Source organism: Neomonachus schauinslandi, chromosome 7 (genome assembly GCF_002201575.2).
Source record: "Neomonachus schauinslandi chromosome 7, ASM220157v2, whole genome shotgun sequence".
Lineage (NCBI taxonomy): Eukaryota > Metazoa > Chordata > Mammalia > Carnivora > Phocidae > Neomonachus > Neomonachus schauinslandi.
Window position 1 is genome coordinate 120,344,759 of NC_058409.1, and position 27,026 is coordinate 120,371,784.

A 27,026-nucleotide genomic window follows, 5' to 3' on the forward strand; every position below is an offset into this window, starting at 1 on the left:
CTGGAGTCCCGGGAGCGAGTCCCGCATCGGGCTCCCTGCTCGGCGGGGAGTCTGCTTCTCCCTCTGACCCTCCCCCCTCTCATGTGCTCTCTCTCATTCTCTCTCTCTGAAATGAATAAATAAAATCTTTAAAAAAAAAAAAAAAAAGAAAACATGGACTCTCACAGATTGTGACCTTTGTTTTTAACATTGGCTGAGCCATGGTCCTACAGCTCCTCTCTTAATTGACAGATGTATCTCTACACTGACGGTGAGTAAAAACACAAGCAAACTACTTTTTTGATACTCTTTTCTAGGGAATCCTGCTTACTTCCACTTCCGTGCTTGCTCTTTTCAATATGTCTCTTTGCAAGAAAATCAAGTTTGAACAGTATTCATCAAGAGAGGAGTGTGCCTAAACTAACGATAATTAAGGAAGTGTGTTGGAATCTCCCACTGTGATGGCTACAAGTCAATTTCTCTGTTTCTATCACGTATTGAGACTATTTTGTTAAGTACATATGAATTTGTAATTTGAAGTCTTCTTTATAATTAAGGCTTTTTTCACTATATTGGGACATTTTCAATCACTAATTACGGTTTTTGACTTAGCCTATTTTCTCTGATATTAATACAGCTACTGAGCTGTCTTTCATCTTATATATCATTTCTATCTTTTCATTTTTAACTTTTTTTTATTTTGTGTATCTCTAGGAAACACCATACAGTTGGATTTTTAAAATTAACCTAACAATTTCTGTCTTTTAACTGATAAACTCACAATTAAATACACATATTTAGAATTGTTTCCTATTTTACATTGTCCCTTCTATTTGTTAGGTTTCTTCCTATGTCCTTGTTCTCCTTCTTGTCTTTTTGGGAGGCTGATTTGTTCCTTCCTTTCTTGATTTTCTTCGTTCGTTCCCATCAGCCCACTTCACTCACATGCACGTTCTATACTGTACACTTTGTTGCTCTTCTTTTAGTGGTTCTTCGTATATTTTTTTCTGCATACTTCACAAAATCTAAGATTGATCATTTACTTAACCCCTCCCTCAAACAACATGAGAGCTTTAGAATTATTTAACTAAGATCACTCACTCCTAAATAGCAAGCTAATACTGTCCAATATTTTCTTACCTTTTTAATCCCAGTATTTAAATATTATTATTAAATGTAGACTATATTTGCTTAAATGTGTCTACATGATTTACCAATTTCTTTACTCATCACTCTTTCTTATGTTTCAGACTATCTTTCCAGGGCCGTTTTCTTCTTCTTGAAATACATATAATGAAAGCTTCAACAGTCATGTCATTTGGAGGTAAACACTGCCATTTTTTGATTATCTAAAAATGTCTTTATTTTTCATATTATTTAAAGACAGATTTTTTTTTTTAGGCACAGAAATTTTGGTTGGCAGTTTTATTTGTTTACCACTTTAAAGATAATTTTTCTGTCTTCTGGCATCTATTATATCTGCAAAGGAGACTACAATTATTCCAATTGTGGTTCTTGTAGGTTGTCTTTCTTCTGCAACTGCTTTTAAGATTTCTTTGTCTCTGTCTTCACTATATAGTGTCTAGGTGTGGATTTCCTTTTATTTTTCCTGATTGGCATATATTTTCCCTCCCATAATTGCTAATTTTGTCTTTCACAAGTCCCAGAAAATGTAAGCTATAATCTCTTTAAATATTGCATCTTTTTAGTCTCTCAATTATTTTCTTCTGGGAATCCTATTTTAAAGATTTTATTTATTTATTTGAGACAGAGAGAATGAGAGACAGAGAGCATGAGAGGGAGGAGGGTCAGAGGGAGAAGCAGACTCCCTGCCGAGCAGGGAGCCCGATGCGGGACTCGATCCCGGGACTCCAGGATCATGACCTGAGCCGAAGGCAGTTGCTCAACCAACTGAGCCACCCAGGCGCCCTGGGAATCCTATTTTAAAGTATGTTAGACCTTCTCATACTACACTCCATATATTTTCTATCCCTTGGAATAATGGTTTTTGTTATTTTCATTTTTTTACTGATGTAGAAATCATGTACAGGTAAATTTGACCCTTTAAATATACAGTTCTGTAAGTTTAACAAACACACAGTGTCATATAACCACCACTATAAATAAAAAATAGAACCATTTGATCACTTCTAAAAATTTCCCTGTGCCATGTTGTCATCAGTCAAAAGTAAAGGCAACGAAAAGGAAAATAAACAATTAGGACTACATCAAAATTAAAAGCTTCTGCACAGCGAAAGAAACCATCAACAAAATGAAAAGGCAACCTATGAAATGGGAGAAAATATTTGCAAACTACATATCTAATAAGAAGTTAATACCCAAAATGTACAAGGAACTCATACTGCTCACTAGCAAAAAAAGAAATAAAACAAAACAAAATAAACCAAACCCAAAACAGAACAAAAAATAAATAACCCAATTTAAAAATGAGTAAAAGATGTCAGTAGACATTTTTCCTAAGAAGACATACAAATGACCAACAAGTACATGAGAAGATGCTCAACATCACTAATCATCAGGAACATACAAATTAAAACCACAATGGGATATTACCTCATACCTGTTAGGATGTCTCTTATCAAAAGGACAAGAGATAAGAAATACTGGCTAGGATATGAAAAAAAAGGAAATTTGCATACTGTTGATGGGAATGTAAACTGGTACAGCCAAGATGGAGAACAATATGGTAGTTCCTCAAGAAATTAAAAATAAAACTACCATATGATCCAGCAATTCCACTTCTGGGTATATATCCAAAGGAAACAAATCATTATCTTAAAGAGATACCTGTATTCGCATGTTCATGCAGCATTATTCACAATAACCAAGGTATAAAAACAATTTAAGTGTCTTTATACATCTAATAATATTTATTATCCAGCCTTTATTTTTTTAAAAGATTTTATTTATTTATTCCTAAGAGACAGAGAGAGAGAGAAGCAGGCTCCCGTTGAGCAGGGAGCCCAGTGTGGGACTCAATCTCAGGACCCTGGGATCATGACCTGAGCTGAAGGCAGACGTTTAACCATCTGAGCCACCCAGGCGCCCATTATCCAGCCTTTAAAAGGAAGAAAATCCTATCATTTGCAACAACATGAATGAAATTGGAAGGCATTATGCTAAGTGAAATAACCCAGACAGAGAAAAACAAATACTGTAAGATCCCACTTATATGTGGAATCTAAAAACCAAACCCATTAGAGACAGAGAGTAGGTTGGTGATTGCCAAGAACTGGAGGGTGAGAGAAATAGAGAGAGGCTGGTGAAAGGCTATAATCTTTCAGTTATAAGAGGAATAACTTATTCCTGACTGGCTCAGTCCATGGAGCATGTGACTCTTGATCTCATAGTCGTGAGTTTGAGCCCCACGTTGGGTGTAGAGATTACTTAAATTCAATTTTTAAAAAGAGGAACAAGGTCTGAGAAACTAATGTATAATATGATGACTATAGATGATAATACCATATTATGTAATTGAAATTCGCTAAAACAATAGAACTTAAGTATTCTCAACAGCAATAACAACAATTATAATGGTAAATCTGTGAGGTAAGGGAGGTGTTATTAGTCAGCTTGCTGGTAGAAATCCTTTTATTTGTCACTTATACCTCAATTAAAAAAAATTTCTCAGTCTGTAGTTTGTCTTTTTATTCTCTTAAAATTGTCTTTCCGGGGCGCGTGTGTGGCTCAGTCATTAAGCGTTGGGGCTCCCTGCTCTGCGGGGAGTCTGCTTCTCCCTCTCCCACTCCCCCCTGCTTGTGTTCCCTTCTGGCTGTGTCTCTCTCTGTCAAATAAATAAAGAAAATCTTTAAAAAAAAATTGTCTTTCCAAAAACAAAAATTCTTCCTTTTGATGAAATCCAGTCTATCAATTTTTTCTCATACTGACCATGCTTCTGGTGTCATATCTAAGAAATCTTCACCTCACCCAAGATCACAGATTTTTTTCCTGTTGTCTCATAGAACTTTTGTGGTTCGGGGTTTTATATTTAGGTCTATGATCCATTTTGAGTTAATTTTTATATAGAGTGTGGGGTGTAGATCAAGGCTCATTATTTATTATGTGGCTATCCAAGTGATCCAACACCATTTATTGAAAGACTATCCTTTCGGGACGCCTGGGTGGCTCAGTCGGTTAAGCGGCTGCCTTCGGCCCGGGTCATGATCCCAGGGTCCTAGGATCAAGTCCCACATCGGGCTCCTTGCTCAGTGGGGAGCCTGCTTCTCCCTCTCTCTCCCTCTGCTTGTGCTCTCTCTGTCAAATAAATAAAATCTTTAAAAAAAAAAAAAAAAGAAAGAAAGACTATCCTTTCTACATTGAATTGCCTTTGTAGCTGTCAAAAATTAATTGAAGACATAGCTATACATAGATACAGAGATAGAGGTAGAGATGATATAGATACAGGTGTGGAGAGATAGATCTGAGCTCGTTATTTCTGTTCAATTAACTTATGTCTAAAATTACCCTGCCTTCCCTATAGCTTTATAGTAAATCCTGAAAATGAATAATGTGGATCCTCCAACTTTGTTCTTCCTCAGTATTGTGTTGGCTATTCTACACTTTTTATCTTTCCATATAAACTTTAGAATCATTTTGTTAATACCTACAAAATAACTTCTTGAATAAGCTTTGGTATTTTGTATCTTTAAAGGAATTTTTCCCTTTGTCCTTTTAATATCTGTAGGATTCCATAGTAATATCCTATCTTTCTCTTTTGATATTTGTGATTTGTATCTTCTTTCTTTTCTCTTGATCAGTCTGGCTAGAGATTTATCAATTAGTTATTTCAAAGAAACAGCTTTTGACTTCATTTTTTTTTATTGACTTCCGTTTACTTGCTTTGGATTTTATTGGCTGTTCTTTTCCTAGTTTCTTTTTTTTTTTTTTTAAGATTTTATTTATTTATTTGACAGAGAGAGAGATAGTGAGAGCAGGAACACAGCAGGGGGAGTGGGAGAGGGAGAAGCAGGCTTCCTACAGAGCAGGGAGCCCGATGCGGGGCTCGATCCCAGGACCCTGGGATCATGACCTGAGCCGAAGGCAGACGCTTAACGACTGAGCCACCCAGGCGCCCCTATTTGTATATCTTTTTAACCAATCATTGCATACCTTGAACTAATATTGTACTCCTTCATATATAATATGAGAACCTTTTAACAGTCTGATTTTGTCATGCATTTCACTTCTACAATTTAAACACACAATACACTGTATTGCCTTTGCTTTAAATGAGAAATTAGCTAATAATTTATTTACCTATATATAAACCATTTTCTGCATTTTTTTTGTCCATTCATGTAGATCTGCATTTCCATCTGCTATTATTTCCCTTTTGGTCTGCAGAACTTGAATATTTATTTTAAAACACATCTGTTTATGACAATTTATTTCAGTTTTTTAAAATCTGAAAATTTATTTTACTTTCATTTTTGAAGATTGATCTTATCAGATATAGAATTCTAGATTATAGGTATTTCTTTCCCTTTTTTTCACTTTAAAATTGTCATTTGATTGAGTTCTGGCTTGCATTGTTTCTGACTAGATGTCATCAGTAATTATTATTATTGCCTGTAGTTTATTTGCCTTTTGTTCTCTGATCACTTTAAAGATGTTTTTCTTTATCTTTGGTATTTGGCAATTTGACTATTATATGCCTGGGAATGGTTTTCTTTGTGTTATTTGTTTGTGACTCATTCAGCTTTTTGGATCTGTGTCTTGAAATTTTTTATCAAATTCAGAACATTTCAGCCATTGTTTCTTCAAGTCTTTTTTTCTGCTGTAATCTCTCTCTCCACTTCACTTAGGAGTCCAATCACACATATTTCAGACTGTTTGATTTTTTTTAATATGGTTCTTTTTTTTTTCAGTCTTTTTCTTCTGCATTCTCTCTATTGGTCTGTGTTCAATCCACTAACCACCCCCCCTTTTTTGTGTGTCCAATATGCCACCATCTAGTAGATTTTTACATTTTTTATATTGTATTTTTTATTTATTTCTAGAATTTTTACATGGTTCTTTTTTACAGTACGCATTTCTCTAGTAAAAGCTCCCATTTGATCACTACTTATGTCCTGCTTTTCTCTTAAATCTCTAACCATATTTATAAAATTCTGCTAATTTTGATGTCTGTGTTATTTCTTGGTCTGTATTCAATGACTATTTTTTTCTCATGATGATGAATCACATTTTTCTGATTTTTCACATCTAATACAATTTTTATTATATGCTTTACATTGTAAATGCTATGTGTTTGAGAGTTTGGCTATTGCTGTTTGCTTTTTAATGAGTTTTTTGGGGGGTTTTCCCCTCTTCATTAATTTACTGGAAGATCAGCTTGATCTTGTTGAGACTTGATTTTAGGTTTTGTTTGGATATATCTATAGTAGCATTTATTTTAGCCTAATGTAGTTTTTCCCCTAAGTTATGACAGTTTGGGGGTCTCCATGCAAACCTTTCTTTAAATTATAGCCTTGGGGTTTTTAACTGAATGCTCAGGGTGTTTACCAAAGTCTCTTTACTCACTGGTTAGAACTCTATTGTCTTTGCAATCTTCCACCAACCTCTGGAACCTTCAGTTAGTTTGGAGCCCCCGAGAGCTGCTCTCTGACAGGCCTTCCAGAATTTCACCCTCTACTTGTGCAGCTTAAAATTCAGCTAACTAATCAAGAGGATTCATATACAAATTTCTGGAGCTCCTACTCTGTACAGGTTCCTCCTCTCTAGTATTCTGCCCCTCAAATTTCAATTGCCTCCTTATGTCTGAACTTCAATCTTTCTATCCTCCATCCTACGAGACAGCCGTTCTCTATTTGGTTTCCATAGTTTTGTGTTGTGTTTTGAAAGGTATCCCCAGGCAAAAAGCCAGAAAGATTGCGGAGTTCACCTTGTTTGTTTCTTTTATTTCAAGGTCACAGTGCCGCATTACCTATTGTCCAATGCCTAAAAACAGTTGTTCACATATTTTGTCTAAATGTGTAGTTGTTTATTATGGGAAAGTGAATTTAATACCCATTCTCCATCATGGATGAAATCAGAAATTCTTCGTTAAAAATAATCATTTCAAATATAGTTCCTTTATATTTGGTTTCTGATCATCAGTATCTGAAGTCCATGAGTTATAGTTTTTATTTCTACTGATTCTTCCTTATGGTGACTTTTTCCTATGAGTTTGATGATCTCTGAGTATGAACTTTTATTTGATCTTAATTTGTGAAGAGCCTAGGAGCTGATGTCCTGCATACTTTTCTCTAGAAAGGATTTGTAATTGCTACTGCTGGGAGCCAGGGGGCACTAGAACCTGGGTCCACTTTGGTTCACTTCTAGGATCCTAGGCTTAATGCAGAAGTCTCATGTTTTGTTTTTCTACCTCTGGTAGAGCCTCGGTCTCAGATCATGGGTATGCAATTGGCATTTGCCCTCTAGATAACTCTGCTTTTCCAGCTTTCTATTTTCACACTGTTCCTCTAATTATAGTATACTGTTTTGTTTTTGTTTTCTGGTGGAGGAATTTTGGAGATTTTCTTCAGCTAAAAAAAAGAGAAGAAAAAAAGAAACTATTGATATATATTATGCAGATTTAACAACAGAGCAGTCATTTGGTCAGCTTTTGTAGGTAAAATTAGCATGAGTCACAGAAGGTATCCTGAGGGAAGATTGGGAGTTCTGCAACTCAGAGGAGTTACAACACTTTGCTGAAAATTTTTTCCACTTAGATATATAGCCAAGGGGCATATTTTAACTATCCATATTTTAAGGGGCATATTTTAAACTACCCTTTATCAAATGGAAACTTGGCTTAAAAGAATATTGCAAAGAAACTGTGGTATGTAACAAAAGTTACATACTTCTGTAAGTAATAAAAGCACAGTTTTAAAATATGGAAGCTCAGGTATCTTTACTCCTGATATTAACATTTTATCAATATCATTACAAGAAAAAAGCAATGGCAATGAAATCAGATGTCACAACGTCAGCCATAATTTTTTAAAATGGAAATTAAGGTCACGTAAAATATGAATTTATGTAGATTATCCTTTACTATTACTTGAGTCTAGGTGTATATTGTTCTTTGAGATGTTAGCTAATGGTAGTATAAAGCTATGTGATTTGCAAAATATATAAAAATAAACATTCAGAATATGAAGATAATTTTCTCTATTTTTTTCAGTGATGTGAGACGTGATGTAGTATTGAATCCAATACTTTGGAAAAAGAGGAACTTATTCTTAGCAACAGACAAAAAGGTACATATCAGTGGGGAATATAGTGGCATTTCCTGCTATGGTAAAAAATGAATGAAAAAAAAACACGCCCGAAGACTTGAAGAAAAAGATATACGAACAAAAACGCATTGTGGAAACTTTACTGTGCAATTGGATAGAAGCATAGATGCTTCTACACTTGGCTTAGTTTATGGTATTGGCTGAATTCTGTTCAGTAATGAAAATACACAAATCTCTACGCTTTTTCTGAGCCACTAAAGTAAAGATGTACTAAAGAACATGTATCCTTATCAGTAAACAACTTCCTTAATAAAGGCAATATTTTATGAAAAATCAATGATGTAGTTTCTATAAATAAAAATTTAAAAGGTATTCACAGAAGAGTAGAGATAGTACCACATGTGATAATTTTATATAATAAAAATCTTGAAAATAGAATTTAATTTTCATACACCTTGAAAAGAGAAAGGAAGTGACTATGAAACTCTTTTGTACCATGAAGATGTTTGATATTTATTTAGTGGTAAACCGTTTTTCATAATGATTGGTGGCTTCTAGTACATGTTGTCTATCAGATGTTTTAAAAATATTGAATCTAATCTTTCCCTTCGAGGTAAATGTGGTAACAATAACTAAGAATCTTACTACTTTTGTTTTGTTTTGTTTAAAGATTTTATTTATTTGGAAGAGAGAGAGAACGAGCCAGGGGGAGGAGCAGAGGGAGAGGGAGAAGGAGGATCTCCATTGAGCAGTGAGCTCCGACATGGGGCTTGATCCTAGGATCCTGGGATCAAGACCTGGGCCAAATGCAGGTGCTTATCTGACTGAGCCACCCAGACACCCCAGATCTTACTACTTTTCAAAAGAAATTTGTGCGAGGAGGGAACATTTAGAAAATAAGTGTTTGGAAACGTTTCCACAGTTTTGTGATTTTTTTCCTGAAAAAATTGAAAATATAAATGCATCACTTATATAAATTTTTATATCTACACACTTAAAAACCACGGAAACAGCTTTTTAACCTATGTAAAATCTTTCGGGGGAAGAGTTTTGAAACCATTTTTAAATCATTTGCTAAACATTTCTAAATGTTATGCCTTCCAGTTTGCTATAAAATGAATTGACATTAGGAAAGATGGACATTTATTAGCCAAATTACATAAAAAAACCTTTGTATAATTGATTGTGGAATTCAAAAACAAGCGTTACGGTTTAGAAACTTCAGCCAGTAGAGTAGTTCTTCCATGAAAAAAAAAAAACTTGGTATATTGTGAGATTTCAGCTACTAAAACCCAACGTCCAAATAAACTCTTCTTAGAATTGGACTTTTGAATTACTATATCAAAGTATTTAACAAGAAATTTTAAAAATAATAAAGTATATTTAGCCCCATTATTGTTATTAGTGTCATTAGTAAAGTAACATTAAAATTTACTTTTAACCATCTTTATTTCATCCTTATGTTTTATGTCTTATTTAATTTAAAAAAAAAGTAGGGGCACCTGGCTGGCTCAGTCGGTGGAGCATGGGACACTTGATCTCAAGGTTGTAAGTTCAAGCCCCATGTTGGGTGTAGAGATTACTTTAAAAATAAAATCTTTAAAAAAAAATGAGTAAATACATATGTATTGGAGTGTGTGCACAAATGTTCTTTTTTAAATGATGAGATGCACAGACAAATAATTTGGTAGGTCCATTGCTTAGCACATTATTATAATGAGATATTTATCATTGTGATTTAGGATAGCCAGAAAAATTTCTCTAAAGTAATTTTTCTTAAAAAAAAGTATATAAGTAAAAATTTGTTTTAGAAAAGTTAAAATGAAAAGGATAAAAACCACTCAAAATTCTACCAACCAGAGAAAATCACTGTTGAAATTTTAGTGAATACCCTTCCAAATTTTATTTTCTTAATATATGTATCCTTTCACAAACATAGGCTCATACTCTGTTTAAAACTGTTTATAGAGTGCCTTTATACCTTACAGAATTTTTCTAAAATGAAATTTACAAGAGATTTTGGAACAGAAATTAAAATTTAAAGGAACAATGCTAAGAGGCAAACAAGACCGAGGCTGAATCTTCATAATTAACACTGTGCAAGATTACAACATTTGTTTGATTTTAGTCCATTGCCTGTCATTTTAATGTTCTTTATCTAGATTTTATTTTATTTATTTATTTATTTATTTTAGATTTTTATTTATTTATTCATGAGAGACAGAGAGAGAGAGAGAAGCAGGCTCCCAAGGAGCAGGGAGCCCGATGCGGGACTCGATCCCAGGACCCTGGGATCATGACCTGAGCCGAAGGCAGACGCTTAACCATCTGAGCCACCCAGGCGCCCCTTTATCTAGATTTTAAACGTGTGGTTTAACTATGAAGAGAAATTACCAAAAAACAAACCATCAAATGTGGTTTTTTACTTGCTTTATCTTCGTATGGCCTATGTAGTCAGGCAGATAGATAAAGGGAACTAAGATTTTGACAAGGCTTTGTTTCTGTTCAACATTATCTCTGTACCCAAAACTGATAAAATTTGGTTTATAAACTAGAATTATTAACTTTGTGTAATAGGATAGAGAATAGAACCCAGATAGTGATTATCAGTGTAGTCATTTATCTTCAGAATCAAGCAGTTATCTCTCAGAGGTGTGGTCCTGGACCCAATCTCATATAACATTTTTTATCAGTGACTCATACTATGAGAAAAGACATTTCATTCACACAGCAAATGAAACCTAGTTGGGAAATGAAACCTAGGAAGAGGAAGTCACATTGTCAATGACCAGATTAGAATCAAAATGACCCGGAAAATTGGAGAAGTAGTAAGATGTAAACAAAATGAGTAAAACATAGGGGTGGGCTAAAATAAACAAGGAAGACAAACAAGTTTCAAAAGCAGGAATGGCTAGCTGTTGGCAAGTATAGAAGATAACTTAGAGATTCTAACAAATAACAAGCCGACTAGAATCAATAATGTATTGTTTAAAAAGCAAATACAACATTGTGAAATGTGTTCTTTACTAAAATTGACCTAAACTCCTACTTCCCAGTTGAGTGTCAATTGCAAACACTAAGAACTTGTTCTTTTTACCAGAAATCCTATTATTCACCTTAACAACAAATGTGAAGAACACAGCCACTTAAGTGAGATAGTAATAGAAGAAAAACTAGTTTCATTGTAAGATTGGGGAAAGACGATTTTTTTTTTCTCCTCAAAGAGATGGAATAATTGAATAATGATCTTTAAATAGGAACGTATAGTTACAAAGATTCAGGCTTTCATGTACCTTAAGTAATTTAAAAAGTGGATCAGTTGTACTCAACTTTCATGAAAGAATGAAAGAGAAGATGAAATTAAATTGTATTAGGAAGGAGTTAATTTAGAATAAATAGGGACAAAAAATAGGATAAAAAGGGTTGGTTGAAAATTGGAACAATTCTAAGAATCTGGTAGAATTTCCATTGATAGATTTCTACTTTTCTAAAATGGTGAAATGTGATACATGAAAGGATGAAATGCAAATTTTTAATGTCCCAACGAGACCTCAAATTTTGTGATTTTTGCCTTAGGTTGTAACTAGAATAAATAAATTTGCACCAAGACCTAAAAGCTACAAGAGCAAGAGCAAAGTTTGTTATCAAAATTACTAGTGGTTATGTCAGGAGACATTTTTAAAAAGTGCTCCAATTGTGTTGCATCACTGAATACAAGGGCAATATCAGGAACAGATATCTGATTGTAGACCTAATAAGAAAAGGATCTGGAATATATGGACAGAGGATAGTCTCCTAAGGAAACAATGTTCCTCTTTTATTTTCCTGATGATGCTACTATATACTGCTTTTATTTTTTATAACTTTCACTTATTTTACACTAGATATATATATTAATTGCAGGACATTTAGAGTATAGACAGCAAAGAAGAACAAAAACCGTATATGTAATTCCACAACTGAAGGGAAAAAAATTAGTTAACCTTTTGATGTATATCTTCTCAGACTCTTTTCTATGTGCACAGATATGTAAAATATTTTATAACGTATAATTTTAATTTATATGTATTTTAAACGTATAAAAAAGGGAATTTTGTAATCTGTTGCTTGATTTAAAATCATGAACCTAATTTTCTATAAATATACTAGACCTACATCGTTTTTAACCGTTGTAATAATTTGCATAATCCCTACTTTTGGTCATCTTTGTTTCCAATTGTTCACTATTATTAACAACGGCAATTTTATCTCCAATATTGCTTTTCTTTTTTTTTTTAACAGCAAAAAAGAGCATTGTAACAAAGGAATCCAAGGCACTTACTCATCGATCCGATTATTTATTGAACATTTATTTATGCTGGACACTGCATTAACTGGGACAAGAGAGATGGTTAAAGCAAGATCTCCACTGTTTAACTTCCAGTCTCACGTAATAAGAAGACCAGTCGAGGAGTACGAGGCGGCACAACACTCACCCTCTCTAGTCTACTTTAAGAGAAAGTTGCTGGGTCAGAGGCCAGGTGTATATATATTAATTAGGTAAAAACAGTTTCTAGAATTGCAATCTCTACAGTTAATGATTATTAGGTTTATGTATAAAAAATATTAACCCACAACATCTACATTAGCCAGTGTTCAAGAGCTACACAGACAGAAAACCCGACTCAGCCCTCAGCTGCCTCTGCTTGGTCCCAGGCAGAGGAAACCCTCTCCCCGGGCCTCCCGGCGCCCGCGCGTGCGCGGGAACAATCTCACCCACCGCCCGGGAAGACCACCTCGCACTCCCGGCTTCTTAATTCCTTTCTCCCGGCCTGCGCCAGGCGGTCAAAAGCGAAACGTCCCCCCGACCACTTCCTCTTAGAGAAGTTCTCCTGGCCAAGTACGGTTTTGAAGATCAAGTGCAAGGCTGCTTAGCACGGTGGTCAGAACGAGGGTGGTAAACAAACTTTGTTACATGTTAACTTGGTTGGAGCAAAGCGACTCTAGGAAGGGATTTGAGTTACAAGCGCAGCTTGTTTTTTTAATAAACATCGTTTTAACTGATAAATAAGGAAGGGAGGGCTTGAAAGCAAGCAGGAGAATGGGGCAGGATGGTTTCCGCAGGTGGCGTGCGGCCGCATCCCGGCCTCCTCCCGGCTCGCCGCGGCTCTGATTAGTTTCCGCGGCACTGGAGGGGAAGCATCCTCCACGCTGCAAACTCCCATCAATGGGATTCCCCTCGTGGGAAATGCCGCCTCCCGGCCGACTTGCTCTCGGAGTGTTAGGCGTGTAGCCGCGACCTCGGGCTCCCAGGAAGGCGGACGGGTACGCACGCCGCGAGCCCCACGGACACCCCGGGTCTGCACCGCATTCCCTCCACGCCCCGGGTACAGCCTGCACCATCCGCCGCCTGCCGCCGCGAAGGGGCGGGGGAGATGCCGCGGGGGGCGGGCGCGGCGCGCGGGGAGGGGAAGGGGTTCTCGCGCGATTGGGCGAGGTTTCCGGTGTTGTGACTGAAACCCGTCAATATGGCGGCGATCGGCCGCGGCCGCTCGCTGAAGAACCTCCGAATACGAGGTAAGCCCGCTGCAACCCTCACTCCCCACCGCCTGGGGCCCGCGACCCCTGGCCCTTGCCTCCCCCTGGCCCTGGGCTGGGGGAGCGATTAGGGGCGCTGGCCCGAGCCAGGGTTGCCGCCGCTGGCCTGCGAGCGAATCCTAATTGGAGCTGTGTGTCTGTTTCGCGCAGGGCGGAATGACAGCGGCGAGGAGAACGTCCCGCTGGATCTGACCCGAGGTAACGCGGGGCGCCGCGGGCGCCGGCGAGGGCACGCTGCTGGGGAGGAGCCGGGAGCCGGGGGTCGGGGGCAGGGGCGGGCCCCGCACGGGACTGGCGGGGGTGCGGGAGGCAGAGCCGAACCCCGCCTGCTGGCCCGCAGGAGCCAAGCCCCGGGCAGCCTCCCGGGACCCATCCCCCTTCCCGGTGCCCGCTTGCCTCGCCCCGCGCCTTTCTCCCGGCCTGTGGGTGCGGCGGGTGCCGGGGAACGCCAAGCGGGACTCAGCGGAGCGGGCTACCCTCTGGGTTCTCTGGGCCCCCGAGGGAGGGTTTAACTCCCATCCTGGAGCTCGTGCAGCCATTCGCCTGGAGGCGGCCGGCGGGAGGTAGAGGCTGTTATTTAGGTTGCCGGAGGATGTCTGAGGGAAGAGCGACCACATCCTGCCCTCCCCGTCCCCCCGAGCAGAAGCCGGACCTGCTGGGTTCTTGCTTGCCTGCGTGACTGCTTTTCTCTTTGCCCACCGCCCTGGGGGACCCGCAGCATTGATAACTCGGTAGTGAAACCTAGAATGGGTGACTATGGCTAAGTGTCTGATTTGCGCTGTAGTTCATTCCCGTTTCCCTTTCCCGGGTGGCTGGGACTGTAGTTGGCAAAGACCGCCCCCTCACCCTAGCTGCAGGTTCATTGTTTACCTTCTGCAGTGGCGACGGGTTTGTTTACACCTTCGGAACTGGGCGAACCCCGCGGTTGTGTTTTTAAGGATCTAATCCAGCTACTGGCCAGTGAATCTTTTATTAGTCACCGTACTGGAGTTTATTCGACAATATCTCGAAGTTACAGTAGTTACATACAAGGTTTTTCTTTTTTCTTCCACGGTAAACAGGATTTGGTCTACTGATTCCGAAGAAGTCATATTTCACACCGGCTGTAGCATAGAGTGTAAGCTGGTTCAGCTGTATAGAGTCAGTTTCCTTTTTGAGATCTGAAAAACACTTCGGGAAGTTAAGAAAAGTCGTAAACATTTCATTAAAAATTTAAAAAATTTAACCTATGTTCTACTTGACGTAATGACTTATCTAAAGTATTTGTCAGACGCGGGCTCATTGTTGAGACTCATCTCTGGTATTTAAAGCATAGTGCATTGTCTAATTTGTTGTATTTTGTATTTCATAGTGTAAGAAAACTGTTATAAACTAAACAGCTACTTTTTGTTTAGCTACAAGAGTACATTTTTGTAAGAATATTTTATTCTGAAAGTTCAGGGACTTTGTTGGGCGAATGAAGTGCTGGTGTTAACAGGCAGAAGGGTTTCTGCACTAAATTGGAACTTTTTTCAGCAGATAGTGTAGAAGATGTAAAGCTTTTGACTTTTGTGTAACAGTTTGGAAACTTGACTATATAAAACACACATGAAAAATCTATATAAGATGTATGTGGGAAAAGATTTTCTAGTAAATTTCCTAACAAAAACAAAATTCCCACAGGGTTCAAAATTAGTATTTGAGTCTGTAACAGATGTACTTTATTAGGTGATTTAATTTCTGTGTGGGCATATGTGTTTAGATGGTGAAAAGAGCACTTATTAGATAGATCTGTCTTAATTTTCTCATTAAAAGCTTGTTTGGATGTGGTGCTAGAAATAAGTTATATTTGTGCTTTAGGTTGAGTTTGCTGAGCTCCTATATATATAGTAGTTTCTGTGGTTGGTATCAGAATTTTGGTTTGTTAAAAAATATACAAATTGATACCTTTGATTTACTTCAAACTTATTCAAGTGCACAGATAAGTCTGTATGTTTACTATTTAAAATGTTATATTTTCTGAGCACTTTGTGAACACCATTGTCCATAGGTGTTTTTAGGATAATGCAGCAAGCAGAAAAATGCTATTTCTGCTTGCACTGATAAAATATAGTTTAGTTTAGAATATACACAGCCAAGTGAAATTGATTGCAAAAGGCATAAGCAAGTAAGAGAAGCTATATGAGAATAAAAAAGTAATTTATAATATAGGGAAGCTATTATTGTTCAAGGAATTGCTATTCTGACAGACATTTCATTATTAAAAGAAGGTTTGTGGCTCCAAAGAAGTCTTGTGGCTCTAACCTGAAGAAAGTTCACAAGGAATTACACTTTAGTAATAGTTTGAGAACTGTAGGGCAGTCTGGGTTGCTGCTGAAGGGCAGCTGGTTGTGGATTGGATTACAGTACGTTTTAGATAAAGATTGGGGTAACCAAAACTACAAGTTTTTAATGCGAAGGCAGTGTTTGCTCTCATTTTAATTGTTTTTATGTAACCTTTGAGAAATTCATTGTGTAGCTATCTCACAAAGTTCATTGTTAAGTAGAGGTAATGGTGGTTCTAATTCCTAAAGGAACCATCAACTTTTCTCTTAGTGAAAAGAGATCAGACTGTAGAGTCGGATAGTTCTGTGTTGTAATCTCAGCTGGGATACTTAATAGTTAGGTGATGTGGGGCAAGGTATTTGACCTTGCTTAACTCTTGGTTTCTTCATCTCAAAGAGATAACTTCAAAGGGTTATTAAGAATGTGAGAAGTAAATGAACTAATGCTTAAAATACTCAGTACAGGAGCTGATAATTTTGTGAGTGATGTTAACTAAATGTTAGTTGTCATCCCACAGTATGAAATAAAAATTATTTATATCGCATTTAAAATACTTCAGTTGTTTTGAACATTATAAACTTGTTAATGAGGAATTACGGTATTGAGGCTTTCATTTTTTTGAGACATATTATTAATTGGGTATAGTCTGTCTGAGGTAGAGTTCTTGAGTATAACAACTGTAAAAAAGTATTCTGTGAGATTACCAGTAAATTAGGTCTAAGCAAAGAGTATTATATGTACTTAAGATATAATGTAGTATTTTATTTTATAGAACCTTAGAATTTTTCTCTGACTCCAGAAAATTTCTTAGTAATAATGATTTGGCTAGCCTTGCAAGCTTCTTGAGGCCCAGGAGAGTTCTACGTGCTTTGGTTTTGGTAGTTAGTTCATACATAGTGTACTTCAATTAAAAATTGTTGGTGGACTAATTTTGATCTAGTTTAGGAACTTCATTGCAGTAGATCGCACAGTAAACTTATTGCTGATTGTTGCTTTCAGTTTTGTTCAAACAACTACTCTACTTAATTTGTGAAAGTCCCTGATACTTGCTATTGATATAATTTAAATACTCTCTCTGTTTTGCATGCCAATATCTATTTTGAAATCAAAATGCTTCCCTTAGTCACTTCCACTGCAAGGATAGCCTATTTTTTAATCAGTCTCATAGTACATTTCTGGTACTGAATAACTTGAAAAGACACAGAGTATTCTTCCTGTGTAAGTCCTTCTTACTGTACAGTAATTTAATGATTGTGTTCAAAGTGAATTTTCAGGACATGGACAAACCTGTATTCAAATCTAACTATTAGAATTTATTTAAAAGTATTGAGTTTTATATTTTTTTATTATCCAATTCTTTTCCTTTTCCTTTAGAAAGAATACAAAAATTGACTGTCTTAGTTGCTGTTTAATACTTAGAAAAGGAAGGTTATCTGAATGATGCAGATATGAACACTACTTTTTGTTTTCTGATTTTTATCTAGTGAGCAGATTACTTATGTTGTTTAATCGCTGACTTCAGTTAGACAAAACACACATTGACTGATGCCTATTATTTACTAAATGCTGAATTAAGTGCTGGAGGAATGAGGATAAGGAAGATGTTATTCCCCTTTTCAGGAATTTACTGGCACAGATATTAATAAAGTGATTGCAATATGGAATGATAAATTAAGTAACCAAACTGTACAAGGACCCAGAAGTAGCCTAGAGGAGAAAATGATGAATTGTTTGGTGGGTAGAGGATTAGAGGCAGCTTCAGAGTGGTTGACTTCTCATGAGAATAGTGGTAGACATAATGAAAGGAAACATGGGCTCGCAAGAGACTGTACCACACCTTGGGAAAGGTAAAAGTCAGCAGGAAAAGGAGCTGCCTTAGGAAGCTGCTGCTGTAATCTAAGAAATGGTGGGGAACTAGACCAGGATGTTGGAGTTAGAAATGAAGGTCCATATATATTGAGATGGAGTAATCAACTAATTTGTTTTCTTCAGATTGTCAAACTGACTTTGGAATACTCCTACACTGTGCAGAGAACTTATATTTATTAAGAAGGTCGAAGCTGTCTAATGTGAATTCCCTTGACTCCTCCCCTTTATTTAATTTTTAAAGTAACCTTTGTGCCCAATGTGGGGCTTGAACTCAGGACCTCAAGATCAAGAGTCACATGCTCTACCTGCTGAGCCAGCCAGGTGTGCCTGTCTTCTCCCCTTTATATTTTATACATACTTATCTTCTGGTTCCCTGAGTCAGGGAATAAACAGAATCTCTGTTCCTTTTCAAGGCTAACCTGGAAAGGAATTTTATGCTCCTAATACTGTTTCTTCTAAGATTCTTTGTAGAACTGAGATCCCTTTCTTCATTTCTTCCTTCCTATTGGAAGTTTTCTCATGTTCAGTAATCATTTGTTGTATCCTTCATATGGATCAGGTACTATCCCAGGCATGGGATGATGGTGGGAGGTGTGGAAAGATAAAAGATGAAGATTACAAAGTAGCTGTTTTTCCATCCGCTCTAAGGAAAGAATAGTTCATCCTCACTCTGTAGCTTTCTTCCTTAACGACTATAGTCTTCTAAGCACAGCTTTCCCCGTGTACTGAAAATAGTTTTTTAAAGGATGCTAGTAATCTCATGCAAAATTCATTGGCATTTTTAAGTTCCCCATTCTGTTTTAGAACTACTACTGTATTAATAGTTTTGTTCCAGGCTCTAAAATATGTTATCTCACTTAATCTTTAATAACTGTTTGAGGTACTCTTTTTATCCCTCTTTTACAGTTGAGGATATAGGTTTTAAAATTCCAAAGGTCTGAAATTCAGGTAAGTAATTCAGCCAGGGTCATAGGATTAGTGAGCGACTAACTGCAGATCATGCATTTGTAGGCACTACACTTTTGCTATTCTTGCAACCACTTCTTTACTTGACTTCTGTGAAATATTCTCCTGCTGCTTTTCCTACCTCTCATGCTGCTCCTTCTCTGTTCCCGCCTGGTCTTGCAGCTCCTTAAGCGAGTGAACCTTAAGGTTCTGTCCTTGATCTTTTCTTCTCTCCTACGGTGCTATATGCTATGTACCTGAACAGTCTTTTCACTGAGGGCTTCAAAAATCCATGAGTTGAAAAAAAAAAAAAAAATCCATGTGCTGAAATGGTTATGATAATTACATTTTTATTCAGACTCTTTCTTTTAAGCTTGCAAAACATATTAGCATTATGTGTCTGCTACTCATCTGAAAAGCCTGATGTGTAAAACTCTGCACCCCAAAGCATATTCCCTTTTCACCCTTTAGTTACCACCACCGTCCTTTGTAATAATCAAGCTAGAGACCTACAGCTTATCTTTGTTCACGTGCCATGTTCCTTCAATTTGCCTGTGAAATATCTAATGAATCTAGTCTTTCTTATTCCATTGTCATTGGGCTTGTTCACATCTTTATTATCTCATTTGGATGATGTAAAATCTTTTCTTTCACCTTTTTTTCACTTTCTCTGCTATACGATTGCCAGGATTATTTTCCTGAAATGTAGATCTGATCTTACCATTCCCTTAAATAAAAAAAACAAAACACACTCATACTCACACTTCCCTGGCTCGTTTTTGCTCACAGAATAAAGTCCAGATTTCTTAACTTGGCATTGAAGGCCTTTTATGATTTATTCCAAAATTATCTTCTGTACTGTCTTAATCATACTGTTCTGTCAGCCTCTGTGCAGAGTTTACTTGTGTAAGACACTCTCTTCCTTCTTTACACACAGTGCTTTTCAGAGGGCATGGGGAAAGTTCGCAAGTCCAAAGCACCTACCTCCCCATATTTGTTCTTTCCCCTTGGAGATTGTGTTATACCCCTGGTTGAGAATCTGCTCTAGACAAAAATGATTTATTCCTTGCATATGGCATGCAGTTTCTGTTTACTTGACCTTGTGCAGGTTGTTTCCTCTGCCTAGAATTTCATTTTCAGTACTCTTTATTGAAATCCGAATTCTTTAAGGTCTAGGTCAAATGCAACTTCTAGAAATCATCCCAGTGGGAATTCATTGCTTCTTCCTCTGCTTTTCCACTTTTGTTTGTTCCTTTCTAAATATCACTTCTCATTGCCTTAAGTTCTTTGTCCAGTTGTTTTTCCCTCACTGGATCTTAAGCTTCCCCAGCATCTATCATATAATAATAACTGAAGCACTTATTGAATGTCAGAATGGAGAGAGAGATGGGAAATGGAGTGTACAGCATTAAGGAGAGTAGAAGTAAAAGAACATTTTAGGTTTGCAGTCCTGAGGGACAGTGAGATTGATGGTGCCATGAAATGAAGAGATCCATTTTGGAGGGATGATAATGAGTTTAGCTTTGCACTTTGAATTTCAGGTGATTAAGTCAATCAGAGATGTATAAAAGGTAGCTGCAAATACTGGAATCGTTCTAAACTTGTGATCTGATTGTTCTCTGCATAGGGCGTTGAGACAGGGAAGGATGTAAATGGAGAAGAGCTAAAGATTTGAGGGCTAGAGGATGAGCTGATGAGAGTGTCATAGCATAAGAATCAAAAAATGAGAAGAAGGTGGCCAAGAGAAGAAAACTAGCAAGACTATGATCTCAGAAGCCAAGAGGGGAGTTTTGGTTGAAGAAACTGTGAGACTGTAGCATTGAAGTTGGTGTCTGGAGAACTCAGTCCTACTCTTCCTTAATCTAAGGATGATGTTGGCATACTGTTTAATCTCTCTCTGCTTCAGTTTCCTGGATCTCTAAAATGCATACTCCGTTACACGTGTAGCACTGTCACCTTCCGTCTCTGTGATCCTCAGCTATCACCATGTTTCTGGGATATTGAAAGGTTAAAAAGAAAGCATTACAGCCTTGTTAAATCACTGTGAGAAGTATTCCCATAAACAGTAATGAATACATGTAGGAGTGATGGTATTTCATAGCACTTTAAATGTAAATTATAGTCAACTCTCAATTTCCTTTTAAGTGATCATCTGCAGTGACTTGCTGCCTCCTCCCCCTCCCAGGTCTCAGGCTACTGAAAATAGGGCTGTGAAAAGCACAGTGGGGTGAGTGAATGGTTTGCATGCCTGTGTATCTGTATCTCTGACTATCACCAAGCTAAATACAGTCCACTCTCATTTACCTGCACTTAATAAAAAGGTGAATAATGATGGAAGAGCGCTAAATTACATAATCTAAATAGCATTATTTATATGTGGCTTGGGAAGATTTTATATTCTTTCCTCCCCTACAATAGATTGATGTGTCTTTTCTTTTAAGTGAATTATTAGCATCAATTTTTATTTCCTGAGCAAATACTGTTAGAGTAGCCAACATAAATAGGTTAAAATATATATTAGGTAATCCACATGCGAATAATTGAGAGTTGACTGTTAATGCTTTTTGGCTCATCCATTGTTTTGTATTATCTGTGCTTTTTTGTTAGTGTGGCCAGGTTAAAGCTGAATAGCTACTTTAAAATTTTATCTCTACAATGAATTTACTTCTAAAATTATACAGATGCCAAACTAAATTGAAAATAATTGTGTAAAACTAGATAAATATAACATATATCCCAAGTCAGAGGATTGAAAGAGAATTTAAACTTAAGTACATTCTTAAAATTCCTTTTACAAAGTCTTTGAGCCAGGCAGATTGCATAAACTGAGCAACGTACCTGGTAATGATGAAATTTATATAAAATATAAATTTGAGGATATGCCGAGGCTTCGAACATACCCTATTTATGGAGTCAGTTGAGTTTAGTAAGAAAGACACAAGACAGTTTTTTAATTACCTGGATTTTCAAGAATTTGGCTCTTTTAATTACTTTGCCATTTTTTTACTCCAATATTTTGAAGATTTGGATTTATAGTGGTTTGTTAATGTCAGCATATTTTTGATCCATATATTATATAATTGGGTTATTAAGTATTGTGAATTAGGAAGGCACAATTCTTGGCTTCTGGCATATCTTGGGATATACCTGTATCAGGGCATACTGTAAGATAGCAGTATAAGAAGAACCTGCCAATTGTCCTTATAAAGGAATCAAAAACTGAAGGCATTCAGAAAAAAAAAAAAAGAAGGGAGATAGGTAAGGAATGGCTTAGAGGGAAGACCTCATAGAAGTCTTGACACCTGTCAGACTTTTGCATTAAAGGGTAGCATTTGAATAGATAGAACTTGGGATCAGTGTTTTAAAAAAAAATCGTAACTTAATTTTGTGAACTAACACTTCTGGCATATTATTCAGTGCTTGAAGGTAATGTTGAGGAAAATTGGTGATTATATAACTCATAATTATTGAGGATTATTTATATTTCAAAGTAGGGCTCTTCTGGCCTTTAAAGGTAATGCAGGACTGGACTGAGAGCTTTTAGGCATATTGTGAAATAATTGTGTGCTTGTGACTATGAGTATATAAATGCTTGGCTGTTATTCCAAATCCAAGTATAAATGATTTTTTTTCTTCCATTGTTTTGTAATATATGTGTTTCCTTTCCCCTTCATTAATACTGCATGTTCAAAGGGCTCTGTAAATTTGTTATCAGACTTACTTCAAGATGTATGCAGTTTGGAAATAGAGATTATAAATGAGATGGGTAGTGTTTTTGTTATTTTCGACACTAAAATGACCATATTTTCTGAACTCAGAATTTAAACATGTGGCCTCACAGTGAGATAGAATATTTGAAATAAAAATCATTCTGAAAAATATGGAATATTTCATTGCTAAATCCTGACAACCTACCCAGCCCTCTAGTTATTTGGGTAAAGGGTATACTGGGGAAATTATTGCTTATATTAAAGCAGCAAAATGAGAGTTGAATTGCCACTTGCAGGGATTTTAGTGATCTTGTTCAGAATCCACTGTAATTTCATGTGTTTCTTATAATGAATAAAGAGTAAAGAGACACAGAAGCTGTAAACAAAGAAGACTGCCAAGTAATTTACTTTTAGTTACTAAGAAGGAACAGCTTGCCAGATAAAAGCGTATTTAACTCCTTTTAGATGTGTGCACATATATATATTTATCTGTAGTTTCATACTTCGAGAAATCACATCTTAAGATAGTATTGCTAATTCTTTCCATGCTTAATGTTCATCCCTCATATACTAAAACTTTTAATTGCCCTGTTTTTTCTCCGCTCATAATTCCGTATAATATACTCCCTAACCTTCACCACACCACCACCATCACCACCAGCCCCCTCCCCCAAGAAAAAAAAAAAGAAAAAAGAAAAACTGAAGGGAATAGAGTTGCAGAAAGAGTGAGAAGACTCCAGTGGTTGGAGGTAGGTGAGCTGTGAACTCTTAACATTTAGCTATATGGCAGTTTGTGTGTGATCAGGTGGCTGGTGGAATACTGTGGAACGTTTTATTCACATGTGTTGTGGATAAGTTTTTAATCCTATCTATCACATGATTAGCATAAAATCATGATAATGGACTATTTGAATACAAATAGCTATTTTCTACTTTATTTAGAATGACTTGTGTTTTAATTTTGTTGCTGTAGCTTGTAATTTCTAATGTTACTTTTGAATGGCATAACTTGGTACAAAGCAGGTCAGATTAATTCTTATGTAAGATTTCATATGTCATGTAAGAATAATTCTCAACATGTTTTTACAACTTTTTAATGAGTTAAATTTTAGATTAGTATAGTCTTAAAAATGTTTAAATCACTGTGTATTTTAATAACCTTAAAATAACCTTTTTCTCCTTTGTCATGGGAGAATTCAGTGTTACGTGTTCATGTTTCAACAATACTATATATTGTTTTACCTAGCGAAATGGAAGACATTTAAAAAGATGCTGATTCTTCTTTTTTTTTTTTTAAAAGATTTTATTTATTTATTTGACAGAGACACAGCGAGAGAGGGAACATAGGCAGGGGGAGTGGGAGAGGGAGAAGCAGGCTTCCCGCCGAGCAGGGAGCCCTGTGCGGGGCTCGATCCCAGGACTCTGGGACCTCAACCTGAGCCAAAGTCAGACGCTTAACGACTGAGCCGCCCACGTGCCCCAATGCTGATTACTCTTTAAAAGGAAATAAAGGAGAAGGTTAAAAAATTTGGATAAACTGTAGTGGTTGCCTTTTGCTATGTTATTGTTTCTTCTGATAGTTATTTTGTTTTATTTAAAAAGTTTAGACTTATTTTTGAGTCCTAGGAAAAATTTTTCACTTACATCAGTAATTGTTTCTGTATTAAAGGTACTGTAGAGAAAAAGTGTAATTATTTTTAAAATGAGTAATTATATTGCAAGTAAATGTTCACTTGGGATACTTGAATATGAATGCATTTGGGGGAGGTATGTGTCTCTACATATTATGTTTATTTTTAAGCATATTTGGAAGCTACTTTAGAAGTTATTTTATTAGCTCTACCATTCAAAACAGGGATCTTCCCTATAGTATCTGACAGATGTCATCCATCATCACTCAAACCTTTCATTGATAGGTAGCTTATTCAAAGTTGTTTCTTTGCCGAGCAGCTAAGTTTGTTAATAAAATTTTTATATCAAAGTAGCCAAAATTTAATAAAAGAATCATTTCTCAGTAATTGATCCTAGTTCTTTCATATTTTTATTTTATAAATATTTACAAATAAAAGTAGTAGGTTTACTCACATTGGGCACTGCCGTGTGTGCTATTAGAGAGTCTTACCCTTTTCTGCTCGTACAGGCCAGTTACCAACTACTTACTGAGTACTGCCTATGTGTCTAGCATTGTTCTGGTTGTTAGATGTTGAAGACATGGTCTTTGATTACAAAAAATAGCAGCTACCATATTTTGAATTTTATTATATGTTGGAAACTGTTAAAAACATTACTTAAATTATCTAATTTAGTCTTCCTACATTTCTAGAAAATATGTTTTAATATCCTTATGTAACTGATGAAGAAAGTGGGGCCAGAGGGAGCCTAACTAGCCCAAGGTCATACTGGCAGTAAAAGAGAGAGGTACGATGATTCAGATCCCATTCACTGTTTTTGATTCTAAACCCATGCACTTAACCCTTTGTAATCTTTCTAAAAACAAATACAGTAGAAGATAAGCCATATTGCTGGAATAATTAGTGGTTAAATGAGTATGCTATATATTATAGTAATGTTGATTTGGAGTCCTCAAGAAACAGGTTATTGGCTGAGCTCTGAAATGTACATTTTAGCCATTTTTGATATGATTATTTCTATAACTATTACTTATTTCTCTCCTTTAATAAGAAGAATATATCAACTACATTTTAACTTTTTCTTTTTGGCTGGGGTCATTATGAATGTCGATTATTTCGTTGGAGGTAGGGGGAGGACAATTTATTACTACCTTGTGTGACATTGGACTGCTCTTTTTGATCTTAATGTGCTATTTTCTTATACTCAACTATCACTTTACATTGCAACTGTTATTCCTATATTTAGCAGTCCTTTATTTTTTTTACTTTTACTGTGCTATAAAATAGAAACTATATAACTGGACTTGTTAATATTATATGGAAAATAAATATAAATAGGTTGTGATTATGAAGAATTAAGGGCCCCTGCTATCAATAATATATGTTATCTGTAGTGAATAAACTTGGTGATGATACATACTTTGAGTCTTTATTGCCATTTTTTGGTGTGCTTGCTTTTATATCCTGGTTGCTTTCCAGATAGCATTGCCTCATAGCATAGTTCAAGGTAGGTGAGGTATGACTTGATGGAGTTAGTATATATGTATATAGCAAGGATGGTAGGATTATATAAAGATAGATACTAAGGTATAAAATATGACTAATATGGACAAAATAACATTAAATAATATGCTAATTGCATAAGATAGAGATAATCTAGCTCTGTAGCTAAGAGCATGGGCCTTAGAGTCAGATCTGGATTTGAATCTTGACCCTGCCTCTTAGAAGTTTTTTGAGTTTGGACAAGTTACTTTTTCTGAGCATGTTTTCTCATCTCTGCTGGAAATAACACTTGAGTGAATAAAATGTTTGTAAAATATTTATTACAATTTTGGCACAATTTGTCACATATCTATACTTAATACCTATAGATATTAGGTGTTCTTTAGTGGTTGTTTAAAACAAGGGAGATGAGAGAAGGGAAAGGTAAGTGTGAGCTGGGAAAAAATAAAAGAAAGTGGGATGTTATAACTTTGAAAGAGCAGGATGTGGTTAAATGAAGAGGAATTGAGCATGAATAAAGGCATTAAACATTTTACTGAGAGAGGAATAATAAGGATATAGATTTCAGTATTCATATTGGATTTGTAAGGTAGGGGTAAGTTACTGAGGGCCTTGAAAACTGTGGAGTTGTTAAACCTTCTCTGTTTACATGTTAAAATGCATAATAAAGTGAGAGCAGTAAATGTTATTAAATTATTTTTTATTTAAAGAAAACAGATCCAAAAAATGTTTGTCATAATTGTATAGTCCTATACATTTTGACAAATTGAACACATGGATAATCAGAACCCGGAGTATACAATACCTCAGAAGCTCCCATTCTGTCTCCTTCCAGGCACTACTTTCCCACACGAAGGATACCACTATTTTGACTTCTTATACCGTAGATTAGTTTAACCTGTTTTTGAACTTTCTATGATAGACTCATACAGTATGTACTCTTTTGTATCTAACTTCATATGTCCAATGTTATGTTGTATTACCATGTTGTATATAGAGTTAAAATTATTTTAATCTAAGTCTGCTTATATATATCAAGTATGTCATGATGTGGATGGATTCTTTCCTTTTGAATGGGCAGTGGATTTATATGAGTGGATAAGTTTTGGAATAATGACATTAATTCCAGCTTTATTTAAAAAATTTAAATCAGGGGCACCTGGGTGGCTTAGTCGTTAAGCGTCTGTCTTCGACTCTGGTCATGATCCCAGGGTCCTGGGATCGAGCCCCGCATCGGGCTCCCTGCTTGGCGGGAAGCCTGCTTC

General features: G+C 36.3%; 1 protein-coding gene across 1 annotated transcript in view; it reads left to right on the forward strand.

Moving 5' to 3' along the window:
* Positions 1 to 13,739: 13,739 nt before the first annotated feature.
* The window catches only part of RICTOR (RPTOR independent companion of MTOR complex 2), a 126,520-nt gene continuing 113,233 nt past the window's right edge, over positions 13,740 to 27,026 (forward strand). Inside the window, exons 1-2 of the mRNA XM_044917164.1 lie at positions 13,740 to 13,778; positions 13,950 to 13,997. The gene's annotated coding sequence lies outside the window, so the exon portion shown is untranslated. The remainder of the gene's footprint in view (positions 13,779 to 13,949; positions 13,998 to 27,026) is intronic.